A 26,384-nucleotide genomic window follows, 5' to 3' on the forward strand; every position below is an offset into this window, starting at 1 on the left:
TCAATTGCTGGTGAGAAGAGCTATTTGTACAATTTTATACTTTTTTGCCGATTAACAATTATATAACACTGAAAAACTTGAATTTGAAAAAGAAATCTAAAAACAGCGTAAAACAGATAAGTTTCCGTCGACAGAACGTATCGCGTAAATTTTATACAAGCTCTCCTTCTCTCGGCTGCAAAGTCACGCGTGCTCGTAACATGTTAATACGCCGCAAGAAGTTAGAAAATTTAAGCTCACGTCTATCGCATCGTATATCATCGATACCGGCCAAGAGGTTGCACGTCTCCGCGGGACGTTTAACTGAAGTTTTACGCGATCTGAGGGGCGACGCGTTACAAAAGAGCGAGCCATTCGCCAGCTCACCGCGTTTATGCGTTGCGCCGATATATCGGCACGGCAATAAACTGTGTGCGCGTGACCGGAAAGCCGCAACGCCAAGTCGTAATCTTGCAAACGGTAAGTTGCGAAACGGGCGTAATCGCGCGTTCCCCGTGCGCGGATCTCTCCCACCCGTGCTTATTTATTCGCAATTCCGCGTTAATTCGGGAATTTATGCAACCGACGATATCAACGCCGCACGCGGGACCGATTCTCTCGAGATATCCCTGAGGTTTATACGACCGGTTTCACCGTTTCCCCTTTCAGTTTGCCGTTGATATATGCATACGCCTTCTTTTTCAATAGAAAGAAACTTGATCTTCGCCGTGAAAAAGGAAGATGAATCTTCGCTATGTAACTGCATACAACGATAACGAAAGAGGGTATGAAAATTGAGGCGTTTACATTGTGCGTTACGTTGGGGAACATTTTAATTCAATAGAACTACAAACAGATATTAATACGTACTAATCAATTTTAATTGACTGTTTTATTATAGTATCGTATAAATTTATTCTAATCATTCACGTTGTGTATTGAAGACGTTTATTTTAAGTAAATCATAAAATATACATATATTAATCTAAGCCGGTTCGAGTACAAGAATCGGTGCTTCAATGTAAGACCCGCGCTTGTGAGTGGGTGGATTAAATTCAGGTTCATGTTTACTTTGAATAGAAGGATTACGTTAACGGTACGGTACGGTGTAATTTCTTAGTGGCTAAGACTAAAACCTGACCGGACCTAAAAACGAGAGGGCGACAAGAGTCTCATTTCACACGTACACACATGGCACATGCACACATACTCCGGGAACCGCGCAGTCTCTTCTTCACTTGTTGCGCTTTACGCGAACACAAGGAAGTCATTCCATTCGCCGTGACGTTCCGCGAGCGCGAATTAATTGTCGACGTTAAATTGTACCGTTCTTAATCTGCCCCAATCGCGAAAGTCAGACATTTCATTACGACGGCCCATAAAACGTTGCTCTAATTTTCCGTGTCGAAGATTAGATAGCGTAGCTTCAGCGCTCGTTGACGATAACTATTTCCCTGAGCGATATCTATCTAGAACACCGAGATTGTAATACTCACAATTAGAAACGTGCTGATTTACTAACACACATTTAAGCAGAATTACCATATATATATGCTAATAAGCTTTAAATTAAAGCTTTAAATTTTTAAGTGAATATATTTTACCTCGGTATTTTGGTCAAGATTGTAAGAATTTTATAAATTATTAAAAAATATTATTAACATACAAATATATTGTCGAGCTAAAATATATTTGCTTAAAAAAATCAATTTAGAATTTATTATTAAATATTTAAATTAGAATAATAATTATACGGAAAGAACGATTTTATGCTAAATAATTTGAATATTAACTGGATACAGATGTAAAAATAAGTTTATGAAATACTGAACTGGTTACCAGAATTTTTTACTGAAAATGTTTTGCACCTTTGCTTACCATGCTTGAATTTCTTCCCTAATTACTTTCATGATTTAACAAAGTTATTTTTAGATCTGTATCTAGCTAATTTTTTAGGTATTTCAACAAAACTGTTCTTTCCGCGTACGCTTTTTTATCAATTGTTAGTAAAGCATTCCTATCAAAGTTATAAAAAAATGTGTAATTTTAAATATTCAAGATTACGCGTAAATATATCAATTTCACCAAACTCTCACCGTGGATGGAGAGAAAGAGGGGGTGGGGGGGGGGGGAAAGAGAGAGAGAGAAAGAGAGATTGCAGCTAACGATTCCCATTCCGAGACGCGATCTCGTTACTTTCATTATCGCACGAGCCGCATAAGGCTTGGCGCGATACGTCCATATACGTAATGCGTTCCCCGTGCGTCGTGAGCGAGAATCTCTACGGTCCATAAAGATTTTTATGACGACATCCTGCGCGCTGTACCAGGCGGTCTCTCTCGGTTTCCGGCCCTGACCGCAACTCCTCGTTCCGCGTGGTAATACCGGCAGAGGATCGTCGACACTCGTAAAATTCCGATGAACACCGCGCTGCGACGTTGAGAGAACGCGAGGCGGGGAAAATGATAATGTCATCCGATATCTGCCTCGTTTGTGTGCGATTATGCAGCTCGATCGATTAACCGTGCCCGAAAATTATTGCTTCAACTCTTTTGAATATGTTTAACACTTTTGAATATGTCAGATTTGTGGTAAGGCATGCCGAAAATGCAATTATAAGGAGAAATCGATTATTGTGAAACATCGATTAAGATATTATTAAAAAAGTTACTTGAAATAATCTGAAAGAGTTCATGCGATTACTCAAGTAGAAAGATAATAAACTGGAACACAGATAATAAACTACAACCGATTTTAGATTTTTGTCGCAAATATTGGTAATCTTATAAATAATTATTAAGAAAACTTTTATAACACTAGAAAAGACAAACTTGTCGACAGTATATCGGCAATAACAAACAAATATTTATATAAAGAATCAAACGAATGAACAAATTAACGAAAATAATAGCGTTTATTTATATATATAAACAAAATTAATTATAAAAATCAATATTAAAAAATAATATCGGGAAACAAGTTTTAGTTTCATTAGAAAAATTAATAAATTTAAATTATTGTACATGTTACATTATTGTTACGAAAAATTACGTACGTTGTATCGTAAAAAAAGATTTTCTTGTGTAGAAAACCTCGCGCCCCGAACGACGGACGAGTAATGAATTATACTGAAAGTTGTCTAATAAGTGTGCCCATTCGCGTGTATAATCGTGCAATTAGTTTGATTGCCCGGAGGTAAAGTTTTTTAATAATACGTAGGTCGCTTACGAAGTTCCGCAAGGCAAATACGTTATGGAAATACGCCGCCGGCGAGTTAGTTACGCAAGGAAATCTCGCGCCATAAAGATTTTTACGGGTGCATCTTACGTGTCTCGCTCGGTACTCTGATGCTCGTTTGCCCACCGACCCTGACCGCAACTTACGCGATAATATGATCAAACATCCCGAAAGATCATAAACCTCGATAAACACTGTAAAACATTATATCGGGACGGAGAAAGGAGAAGACAGAGGGTGGGGACAAAATAATGTCGTAGGATAATTTATCATCACTTGACTTTGTTAAGGACACACATCCGGATATAACATGATCATATAAATCATTTAATAAGTTTTCGCTAAGGAATACTATTTGTCATCGCAAACATTATCTTGAAAAAATAATGATTAATGCCACGAAAAGAAGAATTTGTTAGAATAAAAATGTGATACACTAGACAATAATTTTGTTGCAATATGATCAATTAAATGTTTAGTAATTGTAATAAAAAAATTGTCTCAGTCTCAACAAATTCGTGTTTTTTGCTTCCTCGATAATAAATTTATTTGATACAAATAAAAACATAATCATGCTAAACTAAATCTGTACAAATGTTATTTAGTTTTAAGTAAAAAAAAAATTTTTTTACGGCTTAATATAAATAGTATTTATCAAATTAGTTCAAATAAAATTTATGATATTAATGTCTCTAATAAAGCTTACTAATATTAAGTATGCATAACAATAATATAACTTGAATTTTTACCGTTATTTAAAAATCTTGCGATATAAAACTTATATGTTCGACAAATAATTATTTACAAGTATTCATATAATACAAGTAAGGCGCATATTATTTAAGATTCTAAGATTATTAGAACAATAAATATCTTATCAATATTTCATTTCGGAAATAAGACTTACGTGCAAAATTTAACAATGGCTTAATGTAGCAGCTCTCCGTTTCTCTTGCACGAAACTTTAATTCGCTGGTCGTTCGCTAAGTCCTCCCAGAACAATCCCACGGTTTATAACTTTATAATCATTCTATACCGAGGAGCGAAACATTTCCCGCTACACCTGCTAGAGCTGTAAGCCGGCGCAGGAGTTGCTGCACGTGGAGTAACAATGCGGGATGCGGAAACTTTCGCGCGTAATCGTCGAATTTGCACATAAATCGGCGGAGGACGTCACGCTCGCGCGCGCCGTACGATTTATCCCACCTACAGGCAATTATTCACGCGCTTACACGAGGCGACGCGTTGCAAGCTTTCCGGACAGAAATTAATTTCGCGATAAAAATCTGCGGGGACTCGTAAAAAAATTTTTTACGGATTATTCCTGCGGCGACCTCGAGCCGCAAACGGTGTGTCTCTACAGCGACATTACGACTGAAAATCGCAAGCGATCGTAAAAAGCTCGACGTATATCATCGGTGTTTAAACTGGGAGAGAGGCCAGAAGCCTCCAGGAAGAGGTAGACAAGGTAAATCAATGCAAAATGGAGGTAGAAAAGGAGAGGCAGAGAAGACGACTGCCAATATCGGTGGACATTTACGTCCAATTATTCAGTTTAATTAACCACCGTTATTAAACACCTCGGCCTTCAACGATTGGCTATGGACATGCAATAGTACGGACTGCTTTTCGCGTGATCAAAGATCTGCTGCGGTCGCAACTTTCGCTTTTATGACGAAACTTTGGATTTCGTTGACCGCGCGTAAAGCTGGTTCTCATCATGCACAAAGTTTACGGATGTTTTGATAAAGGTTGTATAGAATTGCATTTAATTGTTTTTCGACGGACTTAAAACTAACTCTATTTGAGCAAATTTAAATCAGGCTTTAATAATAAAATTTAAACTCGAATCTTTATTATGTAGACATTAAACTATTGAAATACAGAAATATAAAGGATGACAATTAAATGTTTTACGCGAAGAGAATATTTTCTACACGTTAATTTGAGGTGGAGTTTGAGTAGAAATTTTTATAAAATAATTCCAAAAAGCAAAGTATATACATTACATAATTTTGTTTAAATCCTAGATGTAATATTATTTGTTATTTTTTTTATCTATGTACAGAATTTATATGCATACTAAAAGAATAATGGCAACATGCACCGTATCACAATTATTGTTATGTCATCGAAAGGTAATGTGCAATGAAGCGGAGTAAGAATAACTAAACATTTCGTACTCGTTGTAATTGACGCAATGTAATGCAAGATTGCTTGTTAACACGTCCTGTTAAACTCGTGTCATTAAAAATACACGGACATCACGGGACATCTCGTTAATACACAAAAACAAGAGGTCGTATCGTTGCTCGCGACGCAATCGTTTTCGCGTTTCTTTCGCCGGGAGCAGTCCTGAAATTTTTACACCACGCGCGCGTAAATCCCGGCGAATTTAATACTCGATCGTCTTAACGTCCACGAGCGGTATGCAGATTTACGACGGCAATTTATTACACATTTTAAAGCCGATGACGCGGAAAACGCGAGGGGATGGCGCATCGAAGGCAGGCGGCGACTTCGCTCCTCCGCGAGCGAAATCGCGAGAGATCGAAGCGGATTATCGCGTTAGATCCCGTTATCTCGATCTAACCGACGACATTCGATCGATTCCCCGATGAAATCGCATCTCCGATGATTGGTGTACCAAAGGAGGGAAGAAAAAGAAGCGCGACATAAAGCGGAAAGAAGAATTCGCCGTCATTCGGAAGCGAATGAACGAGCGAGCGATATCGCGGTGAATCGACGATTCGAAATCCCGTAACGGGGCGCGACGGGAGCGGCAAAGGAGAGAAGAGTGAAGCGAAGTCGGGTATTAAAATCGGCATAAAACGTTATTATCCGAAGGCGTAATTCCGCGGTACCCGACGATAAGCTCCGTCGAGAACCGCGGGTTCGCAGTCGCCGGCACGGAAACTCCAAGTGAGAGGGTGGATTCCGTGCCGAAGTTCGAGATAATGCACTCCCCCTCACCCCCTTGCACCACCGCCCCCTCCCGACTCGCCCCGACGATTTGCCCGCGCGCGCTTACCTCCTCCGTCATCGCGTTCTACCACCACCTAGGACCAAGAGCGAAGAATTCAATATCAAATTCTTTTAAAAAGAACCCGCGCACCGGGGAAGGGATGGAGGACGCCGCGAGGAGAGCAAGAAGATATTGCTGCATTCCTAAGGTACATAATGAGCTGTGAAATTTCGAGAAGGTCACCGTCAACGGTCCGCTATCGGCCGCAGGAATTATATTCCTCGAATCCTGACGTTGGAACGGTGTTGCGAGAATTTGGATTAAAAAATAAAAATGGATGGAAAAATACTTCTTCCTGCGTCCGATTGAAAATTGAGGGATGCGTTTTATTGCGTCTCGATGGAAAATCTTTATATATCTCAGATTTATAATTTATATCGAATGTCACGAGATCTCCTATTTTTCACGAGCAGAATACTTACGCAAAAGATGGAAATGTCTAGTAACGGCAAACCGGATTTTTATGCCACTCATAACGACACACATATAGCATCTTACCTTTGATATCGGAAAGACAACGGAGAATAGCACTTAACATCATCCTTCGCAGGAAACGGGTGAATCCTAGATGGGGTGTAAACGGTCAAATGGCTGAGGGTGCATAGTATTTATTGATGTAGCATAAACAATCCGGTATCGAGAGACGATGAGATTGCACAATGAAATTCTACGTCAATCTCGAATAGTAAAAATATGCGAATGAGGAGCAACATGCCAATATTGGACGACAACTATCGAAAGGACAGCGAAAACGGTTACAGAGTAGATGGCTGGACAACACGCTGTCTATCCGGACGGCCTTGAACTCTTATCCCCTACTCTTTCTTTCCGGAGAAATTAATCAAAGCCGCAAAACTTGATCATAAATCATATGCGTTTTAACCCCACCCACTTAGCCGTATGATCTAACACCTGGCACGTAAAGAGCTCCCCCAGCTGGCGAGGTCGTAAACCGTCTTCCGGAACACAAACCGCTACCACCGGGATAGGCACTATCTCCCAGTGCTTACTGGAACGTCGTAAACCATTCCGTTGGTGCATCTCTAAGACTTTGTGCGGCTTCCTCTCCCTGTGGTCCGGTGCAAAAAGATACGGCATTGGATCTTGATCACGGTTTAAAACTTTCCGTACCACACGCGAGATCAAGCGGAAACGAAACGTTTCCTACCTAGATGGAAACGTTCGCGTGTGAGAAGCGATAATATATGAAACGATTAAGGGAAAGTTAAGGTATGATGGCCATACGGAAAAGATGGCCAATGGCTATAATTTCTCCAATAATTGGTAAATGTGTTTTTGTAACTATTTTCAAAGATAATCGATATTTACTGTAGGTGTAGTTTATGTGCATATACTATTCGAAATAACGATATTGTAGATGTCATACCACGTTTTTACATTTAACTGTCTAAAAAGTTTTTAATGTGTTTATTAGAAATTGCCACAATGTCGAATAAATTACAGTTGTGCTCGTAATGAACATTACACACGCAACGAAAGTATGCAAATGTGTAATTATATTTTTTATTTGCTTTTTAATTTTTTAAATAAATACTATGATTATCTTTCTCTCACAATTTGGGCAAGATAGCCCATGACTTTTTGGGTTTAGTGTTTATGTATATATTTTATAAAAAAAACGAGAATTAAGTTGTGTACCTAATATTTAAAATTTGATATATCATAGATGTTTTTTTTAGTATTGACAGTTAAATTGATCCTAAACTTATATGAACATTTAATATTAAAAACGTTTAAAAATAAAATTAAATATGTGATAATATGTCGCAATAAAACCAAATGTGTAAAATTATAAGTTCTTTATTATTTTATAAATGTTAGATACATAAAATATGTATAGCCTACTGTTCTATAATCCATTTTTTCCCCTAAAAGTTGTAAAAGATGACCAATGTTCATGTTTCAATATTTTGATAATAAAAAATTTCTATTAAGTATTTTCTCTTTAATGTCGATAATTTTACATATTTTAAGCTTCAATAAAGTAATATACCAAACGCTATTAAAAAATAAAAATAAAAGTATGCATTATATTTTTTTGCATTTAAAAAAACTATGGTTATCTTACTCGAATTTATATACCCTAATCATTATCGATATCGACGATTATCATTCTTTAGTTTTAAAGAATAAAGAAATGTTATAGATTTTTGTTTTACTTTTTCTTTTACAATTTTTTTCTTTTATATGAATAAATAAATAAAATAAATGTTTTCACGTTTTCACGTGGAAGTTTCAAAGAACGGTTTCTACTATTATATTATAGTATATTATAATTATGCAAAATATTCAAGCATGATAAGTATACAATGCTGCAAAAGATTTTTAATAATCAATCCTAATAAATTTGAGTATCTTACATAAAAATTTTGATAATCTAACAAATATTTTCTGTATTCAGTTAAATTTTAAATATATTTGTAAAACTCTGTTCTTTTCATGGAGAATAACAAATTGTTCCCAAGTTCTTTCTGACGACTGGTTGAGGGTAAACTCGAATATAATGGTTATAGTTGTTTAAAATTAAAAAAAAACATACTTCATTTTTATTATTTTTTAATAACGTTTGGTATATTACTTTAATAAAGCTTAAAACATGTAACATTAAAGAGAAATTATGAAATGAAAATTTTATATTATCAAAATATTGAAACATAAACATTGGCCATCTTTCACAACTTTTAAAGAAGAGATAGCCATATTATAGGATGGTTGATCGTACTTAACATTTATAAAATAATACAGGAATTTATATTTTTATATATTTAATTTTAATGTTACATATTATCACATATATAATTTTATTTTTAAACATTTTTAATAATAAATGTTCATACAAGTTTAGCTTCTATTTAACTTATTGTCAATACTAAAAAAATATTTATGATATATCATAGATATTTAAAATATTAGACGCACAACTTAATTTTCGTCTTTTTCATAATATAAACACCTCGAAAAAAGTCATGCTCTTATCCAAACTGTGAAAGAAAGACAGTCATAGTATTTATAAAAAAATAGAAAGTAAAATAAAAGATATAATCACACGTTACAATTTACATACCTTCGTTACGTATCTAACGTTCATTGTGACAGCTCAACTGTAATTTACTCAACGTTGTGGTAATTTTTAATGAACACGTGAAAAACTTTGCAGGCAGTCGAAAGTAAAACCGTGATGTAATATCCACAATATTGTTATTTCGAATAGTATACGCACACAAACTACAGTAAATATCGATTATCTTTAAAAATAATTACAAGAATACATTATGTAGCAATTATTGGAGAAATTATAGCCATTAGCCATTATTACCCTAATTTGCTCTATTAGATGCAGCTTTAGATTATTCAATTTATTCTTACGATGTTTAGTCGTTATCCCATTCACATCCGAAGTCTCCGACGGATGTATATATACTAGAAGAGAACACAGATATAGTTTCTTCCATAAGTACGCACGTAGGTTCCGTCATGCATTATGCATATCACACCGGTTGATTGAAATTCGTACCGAGGCTACTACCAGTTTTACTTCCGTACGGAATATTAGTATATTTTTAACGCATCGTCAAGTCCATTGCAGTCAGTTTGCACACTCGGTTCAAGAAATAAAAGTTGAGTTTTTGAATTTTGATTTTTCTTCACTTACCAATAGTCTCAAGACTCTTCGCGATCTGTTATGATTAGTGTGAGAAGGAGAGTTTTTCAAGGAGTTTTGCCATTACCTGCAACAGAAATAAGATTCTTGCTCAATGCAAAATATTCAATGGCAGATAATATAAAATACAATAAACATAGAATACAATAAATACAATTTTAAAAAGGTTCTGTCTTTTGCAACATTATTAAAAGTTTGCGTTAAAAAACTTTTCTGTTCATGATGTACCAATAGTGTTAAAATACTTTTAAATAATAATTTAAAAAAAATTATCATTAAAAAAAATCTTTACCTAAAATCAAATCTTTTTTATTTTCAATATTGTCTTTTGACAATCAAGCTTTAAAAGTTTTAATAAATGCAAAGTCCTAATATTTTATCTCAATATTTTAACCCAAGTTGAACACAAGAAATGACAGGAAAAAAATACTTGATGCTAAAACTGATTGCATCAACGTCACTTAGTGTTAACTAATTCAATATTTTCTCTCTCTCTCTCTCTCTCTCTCTTTCTTGTATGAAAGATAGTGCCACAACCTGAAAAGCAAATCGCTATCCTGAATTAATTAAACCAGACTGTTAGTGCGACTCAATCCCGGTATTAATATACATAATAGCTAACTGTAATACGTCGCATTTTACGCGATCGCCCAATCTGCTCGAGTCCCATCACATTGTTTAAACGCAAGCTTAATTCCAGTGAAACAATATGCATATGTTGGACATCTTTCATTATTTCAAACAGAAAGTAGAAGCAATCGCTTCAGTGCAATCGACTGTAATTCTTGTGTAATTATTTGTCCTATTAACATCATCATGTATGTACGTGTTAGTATCTATAGGTTATCAACCTACAAACCACATAATTCATTTTGCAGTTTTTTATGAGAAATTAGATTAGAGATCTTGAGAAGCGAAAAGATAAAGACAGAGTTCTTTTTCGCTTTCGTTTCACGATCGATTTGAAGTGATTTTAAATTTTATCTATATACAGGTTTTTGTACCTTTAATTATGGTTGACTATTGCAATCAATGGTTTGTGTTAAACCCTTCTTGCACTCACGTTTTCTTCAAGTTGCACTTTCGTTTTTATTCGGAAACATCTTCTCTCTCTCTTACACCTTCAGCACGACGTTTATGCGACCTTTACGCGAACTTTGCCTGCCCTCTCATCTCCCCTATCTTTCTCTCTTCGTACCCTTCTCCATCCCTTTTGGTTTCTCGCTTCGGCTCTTACGTTTATTTCATTCTGCGCTTCCTCCACCCTCTCGCGGCAACTCTTGAGCCACCCTCGCCGTCGACATCAACAAACATCTTGATTATACCGTGAAAGCCGCCTCGACTACGAGTCCTGACTAGAAGCTGGAAGACTCGCCCATCGGAGCTGCCGAGAGGTTCCGTTCTTTCCCTTCCCTGCCGCGCTTCTCTTAACTTCGCCCTCAGAGCTTTACTCTCTTTCCCGTCCCAGGATCGCCCATCCTTTTCGCCCGCTTCTGTCGCCCTCACTTTCGTAACGATGGAGAGTATACGAACACTGGAAGCCGCCTGGTAGTCTGGTAGTATTTGCATGCGAAATTAATGCCTTTCTATTTCGGTCCGAATTAAATGCAAGTTTGCATAAAGAAACGGCGATTTATTCGTTTATTCTTTGGGGGTGAACGGGAAAGGGGCGGAGGCGGCGACCGAGGTGAGAAGGAGACGAATCACCGCGGCCCTCTATCCATCCGAATCGAGTCCTCTAAACCCTCTCGCAATCAGAACGAACGGCACAGTCGTCCCTCTTGCCTTTCTTTCCTTCGAACGGGCATCTCTCCCTCCGTCGTCGTCCCGCTTTCTTTCCTTCGAAGAAGGAAACGGCAAGAAAGGGAGAAAGTAAAGAGACTCGAGGGCGCGGATGTACGGCACCTGCCCGCGTTTATATCATTTTATCCCGGGCATCCTCCACTAACAGACGATCAAACGACGACTTCGTAAACGACGTTAGATTTCCTTTTTGTTACGCTTCAGCTAACTCCTTGTGCCGAGATCACCTTGGTATCGTTCAAACACGGCAGGCAGATTTCTCATTGTAGAAATAACATAAGTAATTGTAGAAAGAAGAAAAGAAAGAATAAACGTGTTCAACGTGTGTAACATATTTTTAACTAATAAATTTTATTGCAATTTTTCATGGATTGTTAATCATACAATTGATAGATAAAATAAATATAATTTAAATAATAAAATAAGCGTGAAATTATAACGAATCGCAAATGTTTAATATGTAGAATTCGCTGACATTAAACTAATCAAGTAAATACAGTCCCAGTAACTGGTCGCATGCATAATACGACACATAACGATGTACAGAATCAGGATTGTTAAATTTTTGTAAATATTCACGGCAAACTAAAATGCCTGTCCTTATATTGTTTAAAAAAAAATATTATCTTAACAAATATATAATGTTTCTCTAAAAAATTTTAAGAACACTATTAAATATAAATCCCTCTAATCTCTCGTTCTGTAACAAATTAATTTTTTATGTTAATTTTTATAATATTAAAAAAATAATCTACTATATATCTTTTATATTTATTACATATTTATTACGTATCTTTAAACATTTGAAGATAAAAACTAAAGTTTTATGTTATAAAAAGACACATTTAAAATTAATGATAATAACTTTTCGTGTAAGTCCGAGTATAGAGACATGTTTGGTCACTGGGACATTTATATTATAGATTACTTTTAGATTAATCTTAATGACAAAATGACTTTCCAAATCACAAAATCAATTTTTTTCTTACAAATGGTTTTTATCTATAAAATGATATTACGATTGCAACGTCATCGATCTTCTGTTGAATCATGTGTTTTGTCAAGTCGTTAAAGTGTCACAGCTGCAGATTTTACGAGTTTAATAAAAATTAGAATGGTATCAACAGTAGTAGGGAAAAAAAGGAGCAATACTGATGCTGGATGGTGGTTGAGCGATATATGCATGCGACCAGAGAACGACCTGCGAGCATACCTAAGCACAACTGCTGGCAATATATTACAAAGCTTCGTTACTTTTGTTTCATTTTCCATCGTTAACGCGCGTATATGCACATCCGTACTAACGCGAGAACCCATTTAGGATAATCGTGTGCGAAGGACAAATTTTCTCCCTTGAATCGTTACAAAAAAGTACAACTTCGTAATGAAGTGTAGAACACATTAAACATGGTGCAATTTCTTATAGTCAGAAAAATATCTCCGGTAATTATCTCTCTTATTAATTTAATATCTGATATAAAAAAAACATCTATTTCAAAATCAAAACTATTCATTGTTTATATAACTTTATTTATATAACTTTGTTTATATATTATATATATAGTTAATAATAATAATGAAGAAGTGATGTTTAAAAACGATGCATAGCAGTCTAAAAGGTTTCTTCTATAGATAGATTTTAGAAGAGACAAGAAGTCTTTATATATGTACATATATGTAGGCTTAAACTCGCAAATGTCACTTGCAAGTCCGTCGCTCTCACACGGAGCCACATGACATTCCTTACATATTTTGTAGTTAACAATTATTATTGTAAATATAAAATCAATATAAATTTCTGTAAAATATAATACATGTTATTAATAATTAATAAAAATATCTCTATGTCTAAATATTATGGTGAATAATATGTACGATTTGTTAAACAAGCCAATAATATTTGATAATCGCAGGCCACAAATTTTATTTATTATTATGTTTTCATGTGTTTTTGTTAATTAATAATATCAAGAGTAAGAAGTTAAAGAGAAACGTTTAGAGAGGATACGAATTACCTATCGCGTTATTCGGCGTTTAAAGAGGTGAATATTTCATGGAGCAAACACCGATAAGAGACCACCTTCGTTCCTTAAATACGTTGGAAATACTTTCCGATGGGCGAGGAGAGCGAGTATACAATTACTTTGCCGCATGGAAAAGCTCGCTTTTCTTTCTTCGAAACCAACCATCCGCTATTCTCGACGTGACCTATCTCTGTTCGTAATATCGTTACGGTTACTCATCATCCTTAATGTACGCTTGGCACACACCGTCGTGTGCGAGGTACCTATTCAAAGAAAGGATAGTCAAAGAACACGTTCCTCAGCAGTTAATCGCCCCCGCGAATTACATTTCGTAGGTTCAAAAGAATTTTATGGCTACTCTTGCCGAGAGGGTGCCGCGGGGAACGATAACGGCGAAACTTGGAGAGGATTCTTAAGCCAACTGCCAATCTTATATACTTCATACAGAGAGGTAGCTCGTTAAACAATTTATTTACATTAACTTCTGAATACCCGGAAATTTTATGGAAAATGTAGTCTTAAATAAATGTTTATCGCTTCGAAGTTTTACGACTTGGCACATAGATTTTAAATAAATTAAGAGAAAAGTTGAAGGAAATTTCATGCGCCGCGAAAATAAATTTTTTATCTGCAAAATCAACGACTTTGTTTCATCTTCCAATTTTTGCACTGTAATACAAAAACAATATTGACAATATTAAGCATCCTCTTGAAGTAACGGATATTCGAATATTATTTTTCTCTTTCGCATATCTCTACTTTTTCTCTCTTCTATAATATTTTTTTTTCCCCCAAAAATTTTGCTTTAATAGAAATTCAGTTCTGCAAAATATAAATTCTCAAAAATTCTTTGCAGTTTATCTATTTTTTGTATTCCTCGTCGTTAAGTAATTTACATTTTAATAATTATCCGGATCGGCCAATAAACTGTTTACATCATTGATACGACGTGTCAAATTGCAAATTAAAAAAAAAAGAAAACAAAACAAACGTTCCGTTCGTGTACGTCCAGCAACGCTCGTAACGCACGGTCGTTATCGTTGCAGTTACGCGTGCGATCTGCACGATATAACGACGAATTTTTATTACCTTACGTGCATCACTACGCTATGTAATAACACTGTCCGCCATGAAAATCATAGCTGTAACGTCCATTCAAATTAGGCTATGTAAACATCGGAGTAGTCCCAATGGTTTTTTTTTTTCAATCAATTTGTAATTTATTTACTGCGAAATGTTACGGTCGTTCAATAATAGCGTAAATATAATCGTGAATGATTGAGAACTGTAAAGTATTGTGAGTGATAATGGAAAATTAATTCTTTCCGCGTACCGATGTATAAAGTGTACTGTAAAAGTTAGATTTCTTCTTTCAAAATTACAGTAGCGTAAATTATAAGAGCGAATCAATCACAGTACTTCACGTTCATCCATACTGTCATCATTATTTTTGGCAATATGTGCACACTGAGAAAAAATGTTATTAATTTGACTAAATTTTCTAACTAAACAAATTAAATTTTGTCTGTTCAAATATTTATATGTCAATCAATTATATAAATATTTGAATTAAAATTTGTGCATTTAAGTTAAACGCATAAATTCTTGAACTAACAAAATTTTAATTTACTTGGAAAATTTTGCCAAATTAACAATATTTTTTTCTCAGTGCAAAAATAAGTGTAAAGACAATTCGTAAACGTCTCTTGGTTACATTACAATACTCATTATATATTATATATTACGTAATATAGAGAAAATACAAAACTGCAAATTTGGTTGTCGTAATCAAAATACAATGTATCTCTATTGTTATAATACTTCAGTTACAACGTTATTGTAGAACAACTTTTAATTGCGAACTGCGCTCGCTGTCATTGAAATTGCGCTGATCGAAAGCATACGCATTAGTTTATTAAGCATGTAATTCCACTGCTTGCTGCAAAATACATTTAAAAATGATGGCTGAAAGTCGTTTTAAGATTGTAATGATTACCATCAGTTTGTGGCAATAAAGCCTGTTCGTGAGTCCCAATTAAATGCAGAGATTATTATATGTATCGTATATACCCTCTCCCCCGCCCTTCCGATTGTAAGGCACTCGCTTATATATCTTGCTTATCTTGCTGCATCGAGCTTGTGCACGCACATGCACGTGCATCGCTGCAAAGCACATGCACGTGCATCGCTGTTAAGCGTGGAAAGACCCCTCGCGTGTGTGTCGCGTGATCGGCGCGCGTGTGGAAAACACAGAGCGAGAGGGGTCCCGGCTTCCACGTATCCGCATCTGTGAGTTGAACAGCCGACACGAAGAGCGTGCACGTGCAGGTGCATCGCGGACGCTATCCGCGCATAGAAACGGGACGAATCTATTTATGGAACTTACTACGGCCGGACTACTCCGGACTTAGTCTAGAAGTTTGCGGCGTATTTAGCCAGGTTTATTTACAGACTCGGCTAATCGTTCCCTGGAATTTTATCACTGCGACTAGTTCTTGAGCCAAGTCTTGCGGAAACGGGCTTTAAACATTTATGACGCAGGTGCACCTGATGAAGAGCGTATAGGAGGCGAGGGTGTATACAGTCCCGCAACTCTTGTTTAGTTTAGAAACTCGACTATAATACCGAGGCATAACGCTCGAGGCAGCAGCACAAATAAGAATTTGCTGTTTCAACGTCACTATGTTTTGCATCGAGGGAGACAAATTCCATCGCAAATGTGCAACGGAATTTCCTTTTAGAAGTTAGAAGAGAATAACCTTAGAATCCTATTAAATATTATTTTATGTACATACATATCGCGTGCGCACGATAACGATTATACTTGCCAACTTAATAGCAACTTGACTTACTGTCTCAGGCGGAGTCACAGTCGATCGGTGTCTTATACCTCATTTGGCCGTGATATACGTGTCGTCAGGATGTGTGCAGGTATACATGACGCACGGACGTACACATCTGGCAGGCCAATATATACGCGTATGCAAACCATACGGTGTATCGATACCCATATTCTGTCAACCACACGTACGCTACCACACGCGCAGCTGCAAATGCATGTCTGGCAGCGATGATCCAATAGCGTTCGCTATTCGTGAGAGCCTTATTAGCGGTAACGGACGTGCGTGCACGCATTAAGACATATTTGGTGAGTCATTAGCAATGTCTGCGAATGGTATTGACACATAATACGCGCTCCATATTCGATTCGATATCCTTCGATGCCGAAAGAATTGATGCTCAAGCGTTTGTATCGTGACGCACGGAACGTTATTTAAACTAAGTAATAAGAAAAGCCGTCCTGTTAGCAAAGAAATGACAGGAACATTAGCACATATAGTCGTGTATAAGATCGCTACATATCATATATTAAAATTTCCGCTTGATTGATTTTATTTTTGTTGAGATCAAATTTGTAACACGGAATTATATATTCTTTGAGTTTGTTCAAGTTAATTGTCATATTTTATATATAGAACTGTATATAATAGAATATAATAAAAGTGTAACAAATGTAAAAATATCTAAATTTTTTTTTATATTCCTACCTTTTATATATCACTAATTTGCAGTGGTATACTCATAGCTATGATAATTTGTGAGAATTCACTGTCTTTTAGTGATTTTCACTTCAGAATTAGTGTAGGTATAATCATTGAAAGATCGGTGTATTTATTTCACTGATTGACAAGTTATAAGTATACCATTGAAAATCAGTGTATTTTTATTGACTGTAATTTAGAGAGTAAATGTACCTTGACTAGAATTTATTTTTTTCAATGTTAAAATAAATACACAAAAAATAATTTAAAAAAATGTACAAAAAATATACATCAATGTCAAAATTTTAAAGAATATTTTAAAATTATTTTTAATTTTTTAAAATAAAACACAATAAAAAATGTAAAAGTTAATAAAAATATATCACCTTTACAATGTAATCGGTGGATTTGTAATAGTAAGATATAATAACTTTAATATATAGGACCGTTGTCTCAAAGCTTTAATTTTTCGTCACGCGTTTTAATATATAAATTATATTTCAATATATAAATATATCAATTATTCAATCTAATCCATACAGGAAACGCGATTTGTGTCGTATGCACGTGCTGGTCGCTTCGATATGTAGATCGTGTTCGTGCGTGCTTCTTCAGTAGTAGATGCAGAGATTCCGCGTATGTAACGGACATTGTGAACGTGCCGTAAGTAGCCGGCGTTACTCCGGTGTGCGCAGAATGCAGCTGCATCGGTGCACGTATGCACGTTAGCGACAGCGTGCGGCTGGAGGCTGCTATCGCGGCGGCCCATAAAGTTCGAATGGAATTGGAATACACTGCCGACCAATGTCACTCGTGTTGCCATGGCGCGCATACAGCTTCATTAAAGTGCCCTAACGTCGGGCCGACGTTCGCGTTTCGAGGTATAATGCTGCAGTAACGTCTATGCGACGCGGAAATGCAATTTTGTAACGGCGGGTAATTTCGCCGGGGCGGGCCCTGATTCACCGAGTTCTGTTACTTGTCATCTCGCAATCCGGCAAATTCATCGTAAGTGACTTTAACTGATGAACAGGACACAAAATTGACGTGAAAATTAAGAGAATTGTGCGCTCTAACATGCGCTCTATTAACGCGCACGATGTGTCGCAGGGAATGTGTTGCAGAAAAGACAATGGTTTGAGAAAATCTCTGAGACTTATTTTACTTCGCAACAAGCCTCTTTTGTGCATCTTTATAAATGTATCTTAAAAACATTTAAAAAATAATTGCAGCGTAATTGATGAGTCTTAATAGAAACATTTATCTTATCAAATATTTATAAAAAAAAAATATATTTGACATTAAAAAAATTTTACTTTTTATCTATATTTAAAAATAAATATACTTTGTAGTACACATTTATGCGCTTGATCTATAACTTTGGGTGTAAATTTTATCTAAAAGATGATAAGAAACTCGTGTCGCGGTACATTGTATACTCGCATACTAACGATAAGCAAACAAACTACATGCTCAATCCATTTCTTTTTTCCAACGTTTATCGTGCCCAGTCGGCTTGTAGCACCCCTATCGCGCTCGTTGTCGCTTTAATGCGCGGCGCTTTATCGCGAGTCGTTGTTAAATAATCACCGGAATGCTGCGAGACGATTGGGTCGTTATGCACTCGCATACCTATTGCGGAGGGAAGCAATGCGCCGGCGAGCGTTGCAATTTGCAACGTGGCTGCAATTGAGGGCTCGGCCCTAAGAAGACGAATGCCCGCAATGCAGCCGGGTCAGGGTAATCCTGATGCTACGATTGACCCACATTGATCATCCACAGTGTCCTTGGTCGGGCCGGGATAACGAACAGGCTCCGGAATTCCACCGAGACGCACATTAACAGTGGCAGCGTTCAGGAGTGTTCCGCTCAGAAGAGCGACACGTCGATATCGCAACGATTTATGATCCGTGACGGGGGATCGGCGAAACGCGCCCGCTGAATGGGCACGTCGAATGTGTCGGGCGGGACGCGCCGATCGAGAATCGAGACTCGGCGCCGATTCAGCGTTTTCACGTTGCGGTTTCGTTTTGCATTCACGCGGCGTCATGTAGGAACGCGCGATAGCTGTTTCAGTAACACTTTTCCGTGCGTGTTACGATATTTTCGTGGTAATAACAAATGTGACAATCTCGTTAATCTGTCCATTAACAACGTAACAACTTTACTTAAGCGAGCAGTTTTTTCTCCGTACTTTAATGCAAAGTATACAATTTTCATTATCGTCTATATTTAAAAAAAAAAAAAACTTCTGTGTAAAAATAATATATGCAATAATAAAGTTATTTTCTTTTTAGATTAAAATATACGAGGACAAAAACCATTTTATAATGTAATTATATTATATTTAACAAATAAATTCCATTATAAGTAATAGACAATATTCTTACAAAAGCATCGACTTTTTAACGTAATGTTAGAATGGAATTCTCACGTCTCGCTTTCACGTTATATATATCGTTATTTTCTATTTTTCTCTCATTGCCAAATCGTTACATGTAATTTTCGCTTAATTTCAATCTAGAACGGACTTTAATTAAGAACATCGTGCCATTTATACGGAATCGCAATTGGAAGAATGCAAGTAAAAAGAGTGGCACGTCTGTAGAGGGATATGTAGGCGACCCAATGTCACGAGTTCTCACACGAGTGGATCAGGGCCGTACATGGAGCATCACAATGAACTCTGATCAATGAAACAGGAACGTGTACGTGCCGCTTTGATATGCACGAGCCAAGTACTCGTTTACACGATCTTGCGTGCTAACGATCGTATCAAGGGTATAGTGCCAAGGAAATGATCGTCGGTAGAATATAAAAGTAACGCGCGAATAAACATAGTGCCTGCAGCATATATGTGTGTAGTATTATATGTAGAATTTCTTAATCTTACATATACGTATATATGTATGTGCAAGATTAATAAACTGTATTTTATACAATCTGACTAAAAAAGAACTGAGCAGTCTCGCTAATGACAAATAAAGGAAAGACGAGATGAGACTTGTATCTACGAAGAAAGCATCAAATATAAATTGTGCTGTATTTGGAAAACCTATCCAAAATATAAACTAAAATATAAATTGCACATATCGTACAATTTTTAGAGCAATATAAAATAATTTCGACAGGAGTAACGTGTAAATTAAACGACAATAAACCAAACTGTGGCTACAGAAACAATCAAGATTGAAAAAGCGGATGCTGGTTGGTCGTACGTGCGATTTAAAGCGACAACAAATCTCATTAGGGACTCAGTATAGAAATAGAGAACGTGGATCGCAAATCTGCTTTATCGCTTCACGGGCGGCAGATTAATCCTCGAGGGGGGTGGCATCGAGCGTCGGGTATATCCAGCTCCGCGGAGGGTTTGAATAAAAAGGATTTATTTTTGCGCCGCCCGCCCCGTATTCGAGCAGCGGCAACGTTACTCTTCCTTTACGTGACGTGCGCGCGCGGCGCACCAAATCCTTCTCTTCCTTCATATCCTTCTCTTTCACGTGCCACCCCTCGTATTTTTTTCATCCTCCTCCGCGTTCGAGAATGCGCGCTTCCGTTCCGAAACAAATCCGGCCAATTCGGACGCAACCGCTCCGCGTTTGAAGAAAGAACTCGTTATCGAATCAGTTATTATAGTACGGGGATTCTTCTTCTATCTATCTTTTCTCCGATAGTCATACGTACACATTGATACGTCGCATGTGTGTTCACCATTCGTGAAACTCGTTTGGTAGCGTATACCTTATATACCTCAATTCCACATTGCCCTTCGATCGTCGGAACGAAATCCAAGTTTCGATCGAAAGCTCTTATCTGACCAAGCGTGCCTTCCTCTTCTTCGCTATCACATCCGTTCTCGCGAATCTTCCGGTTCTCTGTGAGTAAAGAATCGTGTCCAAAATCCAGCCCGATGTAATATATATTCTTCATGTGTAAGAGGGCGAAAGCAGAGTCTTTGAGTTGTCTCGTAGGAATACGGATTACATGCATTTGTAAAAATAATGTCTTCCATGAGTACAAACAGCGATCGTAATCGTTTATTCTTTTTGCATTTTCGCGATATTTTCTAAATTAAATCTTTCAACAGCAATATGCAACGGTAACATCTTCATATTTCTATATAGATATTAAGACAGAAAAATATAACTTTAGAAACACATCATTATATTTCTTATTATTTGTATTACGTTATTAGTCCGCGACAACATTCCTTTGCAAATTTTCTTTGCATAATTTATCAACTATAAGAATAATCGAGTGGAGAAAGTTTATGCTATCGGTGAACGTTTAATCGATTTCTTCGAATTGCGAGTTCCGATCGAGATGGCCAGCTCGACAATCGAATCCGGCAAACGTTAACATCACTCTTCCAGGAAATCCGTTTTTGCGAATCCCGCAGTTGGGTTAATTGCTAGACTGGTGAACGTGGGGAAAGTTAGTGGGAGTGGGAGGGGGAGGAGGGGGTGAATGAAATGGCTATCACATAGAAGGCGGCAGATAGGGCGATATCCTTACGAATAGTGCGCGATAACGTTAGGCATATCAACTATGGCGTCTCAGCTATGTCGCGGGCTCTTCTATTCTCGCTTTTCTATGCATTTGTCTGACTGAGATTTAACTCCAAAGTTTGATAATAGCGTCCCATCATAATAAATTGCTGCGTCTATTTCATACGAGATTTTCACATTAGCAAGAACGTTTATTAAACTATTTTGACGTGATTATGATTAACGATGATTAATTGTTACAGTTCTCATCTTGCTTCTTGCCTTTTGTCGCAAGGAATTTTTTCCTACGTGCTCATTTCCTGTCGTTAAGAACACAGATAATGGTAAATCTTCAAGGTTTGCGCGCAGTCGAAGGATTATAAAGTTGCTTTTCGAAGAAGCTGCGTAATATTGTTACACGAAAAAATTGCATTTCTAAAACGTGTAGAAAACACGAGCATCAAATTTTGATCGTCAAATTAATTATTATTGACCATTCTATATATACTGTTTTCAAGTAATTCGGAAGTGAGAAAAACAATACCAGAAAAAATTAAATTACGATCACTAGTGCAATGCGAATCTTGCAGCAATGAAACGATGATAAAATAAAATCTATTGATTGTAAAAGTAAAATATTATATGTTTCGCATAAAGTTCTAACAATTTTTTCATTAAAACAAAATTTTATTATTAAGTAAGTATATTAATTTTAGTATCATTTCAATGTATTGTAATTTTCTAAAGAAAATGTTTTATACTTGCTAATACTTATTTAAATATAGAAAATGATAATAAAATAAATACGCTCAATAACGAAAAATTTTTTTCTCGCCTGACTGTAATTTGACGCGAAGCAAGCAGTGCGATATATATATTAATATATCGCGATAACAATTTGAGGTGCATTTTAAGTTGGTTCGGAAATATCGCGAGGGCGAGTCGACACGGGTCGTGTAGCCGTAATTATAGACGCGGAGAAAGTGCGTTATCTGCCGACAAGCTTAAAGTATGTAAAGCGTGCACACGCACGCCAGGCGTGTGCAGATTAGGTCAGGCCGATAAAACGAGTCCATTGTCTCACGATCGCGGAAAAGATAGGCGTCCGAGGGCGGCGGAAGGGGCTCACTACACACCTCAGTGCGAGTCTGTGTGGACACACACACACACCGGTTATCATCGTCCTTGTGATTAATGGTAATTACGCTGTCTTCGAAACGGCACGATTCTAAAAGGGACCGTGCGTGGAAACAATTTTGCAATATCTCGTCAGAAGTTATTTTGCTATTATATATGGTGTAATACGTAACGTGAAGCTCGCGCAATTTCTGGAGGAGGCGAATGTTGGCGAAGGTAAATATGCGTGATAATCGTGTTGCAACAGCCGCGAGGTAAATATACGCAAGACGTTTACTCGTGGTGGTATTAAAGAGGAAGAAACTAGTTTTATTGTATATTAGACAGTTTTATCAATGTTAAAGTGTCATCTTTGGATATATATTTCAAAGCAGGTACTTCTCATTGCCTTAAGAGATATCTTGAATCTCAAATCAAGCTTTACGAAAATATCGTAATCTCGATAATGAGTGGTTTCTGCAGTTGCCCTCGCATCAAAGAGATGATTATTGAACCGTTTGCCTCTTAAAATGTGAGTCCCTATCCTGAATGTTTGATACGCTCTTAAGATGAGGTAACGATAACGATTGTAAATACTAAACCAAGTCTTTATTGATCGATCAATTTGGCGTAATTGCGCTAAGTTCGCGGCAAGCAGCTTTTTCGACTATGTCGTTAAAAATTGTATATCGATCTAGCCATTAACGATATACACTAACGGGTAGGGTACACACGATCGATCGATTATGTGCCTTCGCTACGGAGATCGACGCCCCCGATATGCCCGGTGGCTTTTAACGAACTGTCGTTAGTCCTTATCGCGCGATCTGAAGTGCCGGCCCGCAATCTCCTTTTATCGCGATGAAAATTCATTTAAACGACAGTCGCGATTACTCTGCGAGTCCACACCGTCGAATCGCTGGCACAAGTCAATGGATCTATTGATCTTAAGCTTGATTTAGATACAACGATGTTTTTAATATATCGTCTTTTAGCAATCTGCCAAACTTAAGTGTTCGCTCAACGGTGGACAGCTAATCATCATTCTAGCTTAATAAGTACGTTTTGCGATATAAATTATGACAATTGTATCGAGATAATATAAATTTAATGCTGTTGGAATTTCTCATTAACAAAGAATGTTTGTAACTCTTTATAGGTGTAACAGGCATTCCAAGTTAAATTAGTTTAAATAAATTTTTTCGATATTTCATGAAAGTGAGATATTTATACTATGGCTTTTATTTGCTTGAGAAATTATAAGACCGTTGTGCCATCGTCCAATAAATCGCAATAAAAATGCGAATGTCCATAAAACCGTTACGGAAAATTCTTCGACGAATCGAGGATTTCTTTCTCTGAAGATATTCAAGAAATTGGTGACATCATTTTATTGGCGTGCCGCTAAAATACGAGAGTACGATAAAGATCATATCTTCGCGATTGTTATTGTCCATTGCAATGCGGCGTATACAATCTTTCAGATAAAGAAAAATTCTTATAGGATATTGCGAATTTAAATTAAAAAAGAAAAATACAGCACAGTAGCAATAAATAATATTATAACCAGATAATAATTATTTATTCAAGTTATATATATATGTCACATAATTTTATTTCGTTTTCCGTTAGAATTATAAATATTTTAAAACTTCGTTAATAATATAAAAGCATATAAGTTTTATTTTGCCTCTATTAAAAATTCGAATTAATTTTCGTTATAAAGTGCTGATTATTATGTATCAAGATGTTTTTATATTGTTGTCTTATTGACAGCTTCCGTTTCACCAAACCCGCTTTTCTTCAAACCCGAGGCAAACAAAAACCTCATTATGGAAGCAACGCAAACGAGTCAACCTTTTCAAGCCTTGTCTGGTTGAGCCTTTGGTTAACCATTCTGCGAATCCTTCCCATATATTCGTAGCCCTTAACCGCTCTCCGCTTCCCTAGTTCGCTTCGAAGGCAGGAAAAACGCGCCGGACGGAATTTCCCGGGCGCGATTCGACGTCCCTTTTATCGGGGCGATAGAGTCAATCGGTCTCATTCAACGGATCCCTCTTTCTTGCCTGAGGGCGCGGGACGAGGGGGCGCAAGCGGGGTACGAACAGAAAAAGATCGGGAAGGGGCATCGAAGGACGGGACGCAGACCCGATGTCAGCGGATACCGAATTCACCCCTTCGCGCCCTGCGATCCTCGTTCTCGCATCCCCTTCTTCCTCTCCCTCCCCTCACCCCTCGGTAAATCGTACCTCCGGCCAATCTGAAATCACATTAAGTCCGTCTCGATGCGTCCAGTCAAAACTCCAATTTAAAAGTTCCTGCCAGACTCTTTTCTCTCCGTTCTCTCTCCTTCCCTGTACTCACCACCACCGCCTTTGTCGCTCCCGATCTCTCGTCAGGCAGCCGGAATTAGAAATACCGAAAATAGTTCTTCATCGACCGTCGACTAATTCCGCCATGCCGCACGCGCACGCACGTACAAAGGACTCGCGTGTGCGTCTATCTTTTCCCTCTCCGTGTCCGTAGGCGCTGCGAATGTGTGTGTGTGTGCGTACGCGCGCGCGCGCGCGCGCAAACGAGACAGCGAGCGAGCTTTTACACAGCTGGATTAAGGGGCAGATCGAGGAAGTCTGCGATTGGCCGTTACGTCGTGGCCGCGCATTATTGGCGCATTCCGCTCCATGACAGGTTGCTCCGGGGCGAGAGAACGTCGAGAGGAAAGCTTCTTGACAGGCGCTCCCGCCCCTCCCCCCCGTCGCCCGTGAGCTCGCGGGAACTTTTTCGACCAATTAATGAAATCGCCGCGCGGAACGCGAGTGGCATTTGGACCGCGTCGTATTTTCTCCTCTAGGGTGAGATTATAGCAGATTCCGTGACTTAACCCGCGGGATTGTCAGCCGATATTTCTACTCAACAGGGAAACGGCCAAAGAGAGGTGGACGCGACAATTGGCCGAGCGCTTAACTGATAAAACTCGCGTACACTTCGTTCGCAAAAGTTATTTCTGGCCCCGATGATCTCTCCGACCACAGATACCTCGCGGGGATGTAAAATTAAATCCTGTTTCAGGGAGAGACGCGCGGATCGATATTCGATTAGTCCTGGATCGGATAAGACTTTATAATTGGTTCGCGCACTCAACAGATGAAATTCACCTTCGTCCCTCGGAAGGTCTGGATTGCAATTACCACGTTAAATTTTTATGCGTGAAGTTACCATGCATATATATCTTTGCTTGTTTAATTTTACAACTTTTATTTTATGCACGATCTGCCTTTCTATATAAAGATATTTATGTTGAAAAATATTTATATAGAGGTTGAATTTTTTCACGTAGGCATAAAGAATGTGATTATTTGTATAATGGCAGTAATTATATTGTAATTACAAATGTGATCCAGAAATTAATAAGGTAGACGGAAATAGGGTAAAATAACGCAAGTATATATTTCAAAATATTGTTATTGCAGAAAGTGTGTTACGGCTGGC

At 37.3% G+C, this 26,384-nt stretch overlaps 1 protein-coding gene across 1 annotated transcript in view; it reads right to left on the reverse strand.

Annotated features, from left to right (window-relative positions):
- Window positions 1-26,384, reverse strand: part of LOC118644293 (Krueppel-like factor 6) — a 335,384-nt gene that overhangs the window by 47,578 nt on the left and 261,422 nt on the right. The gene's annotated exons all lie outside the window — the stretch shown is intronic.

This window comes from Monomorium pharaonis, chromosome 2, assembly GCF_013373865.1.
Source record: "Monomorium pharaonis isolate MP-MQ-018 chromosome 2, ASM1337386v2, whole genome shotgun sequence".
NCBI classification, from domain to species: Eukaryota; Metazoa; Arthropoda; class Insecta; order Hymenoptera; family Formicidae; genus Monomorium; species Monomorium pharaonis.